The following is a 6000-nucleotide window of genomic DNA, read 5'->3' as shown; positions in this document are numbered from 1 at the left end:
TCTGCCTGTGATCTTCCTATTGCTCACCTGCTGCTGTTAAGAGCTGAGAAATAATGGAAGGGGTTAATGAGACAGAAACTTGTCCAGGTGGTCAAAACTTCATTGCAGCTCCTGAACACTAAGTGCCATCTCAACAGTCAACAGCAAAAGGGATGAAAGTGACTGCCATCATTGCATGCCACCTACACTACAAAACCCTGCAGACTGCTGCAGGACTCATGTTTCCCTGCAAATTTCATAGAATAGAAGAAGGCTAATGCTCAAGGAGAAATATTGTCAAGCTGATATTGCCAAAAACACCAAAGGGAAGAAACAGTAGTAGTGGAACAACTGAAAGGAGAGGGACAAAAAGAGATTCTTCTATCAAGTAGTCATCTCCACTACTTCCCACCTTTTCCCGGGGTACAGAAAAGAACTGTCCCAGATTAATCACCCACACACCTAGCTCTTTCCTGTCTACCACAGTTTCATCACATTTACTTTTACAGATAGCAGTTACCCAGGGGTAGCCTCAACTTCCTCCGTTCCTGTCCTGGCTTAACCTCAACAGGCAGCCAAGCCCCACACAGCCACTCGCTCACTCCCCCTGTCGGTGGGATGGGGGAGAGAATCGGAAGAGTAACTCACTCGTGGGTTGAGATAAAGACAGTTTAATAGGTAAAGCAAAAGCCACGCACACAAGCAAAGCAAAACAAGGAATTCATTCACTACTTCCCACTAGCAGGCAGGTGTTCAGCTATCTCCAGGAAAGCAGGGCTCCATCATGCTTAACGGTTACTTGGGAAGACAAATGCCATTGCTGAATGTCCCCCCCTTCTTTCTTCTTCCCCCAGCTTTATGCTCTGAGCATGATGTCATATGGTAGGGGATATCCCTTTGGTCAGTTGGGGTCAGCTGTCCTAGCTGTGTCCCCTCCCAGCTTCTTGTGCACCTCCAACCACCTCACTGGCGGGGCGGGGCAAGAAGCAGAAAGGCCTTGACTCTGTGTAAGCACTGCTCAGCAGTAACTAAAACATCCCTGTGTTATCAACACTGTTTTCAGCACAAATTCAGCATATAGCTCCATGCTAGCTACTATGAACAAAATTAACTCTATCCCAGCCAAAACCAGCACACTTCCTAACAAAAGTCCTTTCACCTCCTGCTAGCAGCTCTTTACACCAGCTAACAGGGAAATTTAGAGAAAATTTTATCCCCACCTTACTGTGCCTTCACTAAAACCTTCCACTGTCACATGGGAGTCCTGTGATGGGTGTCCTGTCATCAGTTTATGCTCAACAGAGGTGGTGCAAAGCTGTTACTCTTTCTTCTCAGACCTTACTTCAATCCCATTTTTCTTTCACAAAGGAGAACTCCACTCACTCTTTTTCCAATACTGTGATGCCTACACAAATTCACAGTATCCTCTGGTACCCTGACAGTCCTTCTTATCCTTCTGATCAATGTCATTTTACTGTTTCTTGTAATGCCCCTTGTGTTTATACCCATCTACTTTCTGTTTCCTTATTCTTATGCTGAATACTGGCTGGACCAGGGGCTATTGCTTTGTTCTTCATTTGAACAGTGCATGGAGTTGAAGTAGGTCCTCTAGTTAATGATTACAACTCCCAGATGCAATGGCAATATAAATAAATCATAACTTTAGTCACTTCATTCTAGAAGTTGAACAATATCCAAAGACGGTCCAGTACCTCTGCATTATTTCTGAATTTCTGGGGGTATTTACAGGGATAAAGATTTGAAATGTTAATAGACTGTGTGCAAACCAAAAAATATCTAGACTGAAACAAGTCTTTCAAGCAGAGTAAAGCAAATCTCTGGTGGATTCATTAATGACAATTCTTGGCTGACCATCAGTCATTGTACATCCTTCCAAACACACCTTTATATACATCCTTGCTTCACACACAACCTCCTGAGCTTGAATACATATTAATCAACATCCATCCACATTTTTCTTTCATAAGCAGTTACATTGGAGCTAAGCTATATGCTTCGCTCTATGATCTTCTAAGTGAAAGCCTGCCTGGGAATCAGTAGGAAGCAGGTCAAGATTATACTAGATAGTTAAAGAAGCTGCTAGGTGCCTGGATAATTTTGAAAATCTCTCTAATCTCCTATCTATCTCTTTTGGCTCCTAAATTACTTGGGAAATATGATTAATAACTATCTTGGTTGGCTTTGGGAAAATTACTCAATCTTTGTATTTGGATTGTTTTTTAAAGGTATTAAGATATAGAAGGGCAGCATACAGTGGGTAAATCCAATGTTGAGAAACTGGAGAAGGTCCAGTACAGGGCTACTGAGATAGTCAAAGGCCAAGAGCACATGGCATACAAGGAGAGGTGGAAGGAGTTGGGCTGGTTTAATTTGATGGAAAAGAGGGTAAGGGGTGAGTTAATTGCCTGCCTATCACTCATTGAAACAATTACAGAAATTATGGAGTTGAGTCTTACTAGGAAGTGGCAAGTGATATAAAAACTGGTAACCACCACAGGTTGTGATTCAGGAAGTTCAAACTGAATGCCAGAGGGGAAAAAAATCACGAGGTCAATGCAGTACTGACTCAGGTTGCCTGGAGAGGTTATGGAGTCTCTATGCTTGCCGCTTTTCAGGACTTGGTTGGACAAAGCTATGGCTGACCTATTCTGGTACTGGCAATGGTAATGCTTCAAGCAGGGGGATGGACTCAAGGCCTTCAGAGGTCCCTTCCAGACAACATTTTTATGGTTCTGCAATTCTATGATGCAATTTTTTGAAAGCATCAAGACGCTGGACATTTTAGAAATGTCAATGTCTTTAAAAAGCATCCCTTTGTACCTTAGTTGATCATCTGTAAAATGAATACCATGCCTCCCTACTTCCCAAGGGTACTATCTGGATGAATCAGTTAATTAATTATGTGAAGTTGCCATCTACTACAGTTATGAATGCCAGAGTAAAAAAAAACCCCACACCTAAATAAAAATGTGTGACAAAACCTTCCACTGGTCTAAACTGCTATAGCTGTAGTGACTGAAACAATATTACACTAATTTACTCCAGCTGAGCTACCAGCCCATGTTGTTTATTCATCCAAATGAGCAATTGTTAAGTTGAATGCTGCTCAGTATGAATTATTAAAGTGAGGAATTTTTACACTCTAAATATTGGCTCTCTAAAAAGCGATGTTTGCCTCAATTTAGTCACCATTGGGGAAACTGAGTTGTGAAGGACTCCGGAAAGAACTATGTTTAACGGACTATACTTACTGAAGACTAGTTATAGTAATGGACTGCTAAAGACTAAATAAACACGCATACTTTGCAGAAAGAGAGACTGTTTATCACATTCTGTTAAAAGTGTAGCAAAAATTAATACCTGAAAATTCTAAGGTGTTCTATTCCTTGAAAACCATTTCTATTTTGAAACTGCAATCTCCTATGCAAATCTGAAGGACAAAGAAAGGACCCTTACCATACTTAATTGGCCTCAGTGTTTGCCTGAGAAAACATTACACAGTCAAGCAAAGCACCATAAATTTAAACAGTTTTCAAACACACCTCCCAGGAGACAGAAGAAAAGTTCATGAGAAGGTCAAGACTGCAGTCATCAAAGTAGTGGAATCAGTGCCTGAGGAGAGGACCATCATTCATGGGGAATGGAAGGCTGCCAGATAAAGATACTGCTGCTCAGACTTCTTCAACCCTTCTTTAAGAACAGGGCTAATTTCTTAAGGAGCCGTTAGAGAATTATGCTTTCTCCTTGAAAATGGGGCATCACTCAAGAAATCACTTCCAAGGAAAAAGGAAGTCTTTTCTGAGAAGGCACGTCAACTTCACAGATAGTTTGGTAGAGAGATTGAATGTGATAAGCATTGTAAAAGGGCTTAGATTAAGTTAAGTAACTATTGCTATAGAAAGCCAGCTGAGCTTTGAAGAAAGAGCAGGTGATTAATTTAATAGGGTAAAAGATACTGCTCGGACTGGTCAGTAATTAATTAAATTGGAGACTAGCGCTCAGGTAAAAGACTGAGCAAAATCCAATAGACTTAAGAGCATGTACCAGTGAATTAGCCACTGGCAGTTTGAACAAACTTCCATACTGTCATGTCTAAAACTCATTTACTAGGCGATCATTTCATGCTGGTACAGTCCAAGAAGCAGGAGGTGACAGTTCTTCTATCCATAAGTACTTGTCATTTGGAACCCCTGAGGGAAGGTACTAGAAATAGAGCCTCTTCTTTAATAGTAATAAACTATGTTCATAGCATAAGAAACGTAAGATAACAGTATCATTAACAAAGAGAAAAGAACACACAAATACAAGCCTCTGTGTCAGCTATAACTCTTCTTCATAGGAGGCTATCTAAGGCAAGACAGCCTCACTCTTTGCAGACCACATGACTCTGTCCTCTTAGTTCCCCAGCAACAAGAAGGGAAAAGCAGAGGGGAGCACAAGCAGAGCATAGCTGTGCTGCCAAACTGACAAGCCCACACTGACAACTTCCTTCAGAGGTGCTATGAGTGTTTCTACAGGGACAGCTACAGCTGTCCGCGCATTCATGTTGCTGTTGTAAGTCACTGCTGAGTTCAAACCACAGCTGCCCTTAGGGCTTACTGTCCGGTGAACACTCCTGCATCCAGGTGGGCTTACAGCTTCCAGCCCTTGCATCTGGTCCTGCTGGACACCAGCAAACTGAAATACACCGGTGTCTGCACACGTGTGTAAATATACTCAGTGTAACTCCGATTGCTCTTTGGTTCCTTTAATATACAACCTCTTACTCTGAGTTGTCATAATTTTCCCTACAGAAGTCTAAGAAAATAATATTTTCAGTTGATTTCCAGTACAGTCAGCAAAAACAACTGATGTGCCTGGACTGTAATAGAAGCTATTTACTGGCAGATACTGTGATGGTTATTCACATATTGAGAAACCAATCTACTGTATGCACTGAGGCAAATGTCCTGGGAAAAATAGCATGTGATTATGTGATTGAAGACTATCTTAATGTATACACATCAGAGGTACTCTGATATTTCCAAATGTTTTGAAAGGTTGCTTTTGCAGCCTTGGCAATGCTCTTTTAACATAATATCTTATCTTTCCTTATGAACTACTTTCTGTGGCATAATTTCAACTATCGTACAAGTCAAGAGGAAAACTATTATGTAGTGAAAAAAACATATGCAGCCTGAACTGGACAACTGATAGCAGTAGAAAGTTAGCGTCATTGAAGATTGTGTCCATAGTAGTAGACTGAAGTGTTCCAGGACATGGGCATTAACCCTGAAATTTGCTCATCTATGCATTATACTTATAAATTGTTAGAATAGCCCCCGCCATGTTTTGGTCTGGGCCAGCTAGCCTTCTCCCAGATCCCAGATACCAGATACCAGATACCAGATCCCAGCTGCTAGAAAGGGCAACAAGTGGCCAGAGATAGGCAACAATCAAATTGGGCACAGCCACTGTGTTCTGAGGCATGAATGCATGAAACAGCTTAGAGAATCATAGAATGCTTTGGGTTGGAAGGGACCTTTAGATATGATCTAGTAGTCCAACCCCCCTGCAGTGAGCAGGGACACCTTTAACTAGATCAGGTTGCCCCATCCAACCTGACCTTGAATGTTTCTAGGGATGGGGCCTCCACTACATCTCTGGGTAACCTGTTCCAGTGCTTCACCACCCTCATTGTACAAAATTTCTTCCTTATGTCTAGTCTAAATCTATTCTTCTTTAGTTTAAATCCATTATTCCTTGTCCTGTCACAACAGGCCTTATTAAAAAGATTCTCCCCATCCTTCCTGTAGGCCCCCTTTAAGTACTGAAAGGCTGCCATAAGGTCTCCTCGCAGCCTTCTCTTCTCCAGGCTGAACAACCCCAACTCTCTCAGCCTGGCCTTGTAGGAGAGGTGCTCCAGCCCTCAGATCATTTTTGCAGCCCTCCTCTGGACCTGCTCCAACAGGTCCATGCCATTCTTGTGCTGAGTGCTCCAGAGCTGGATGCAGTACTCCA

This window comes from Pelecanus crispus, chromosome 3 (assembly GCF_030463565.1).
Source record: "Pelecanus crispus isolate bPelCri1 chromosome 3, bPelCri1.pri, whole genome shotgun sequence".
NCBI classification, from domain to species: domain Eukaryota; kingdom Metazoa; phylum Chordata; class Aves; order Pelecaniformes; family Pelecanidae; genus Pelecanus; species Pelecanus crispus.
Note: the sequence above shows the minus strand (reverse complement) of the source record.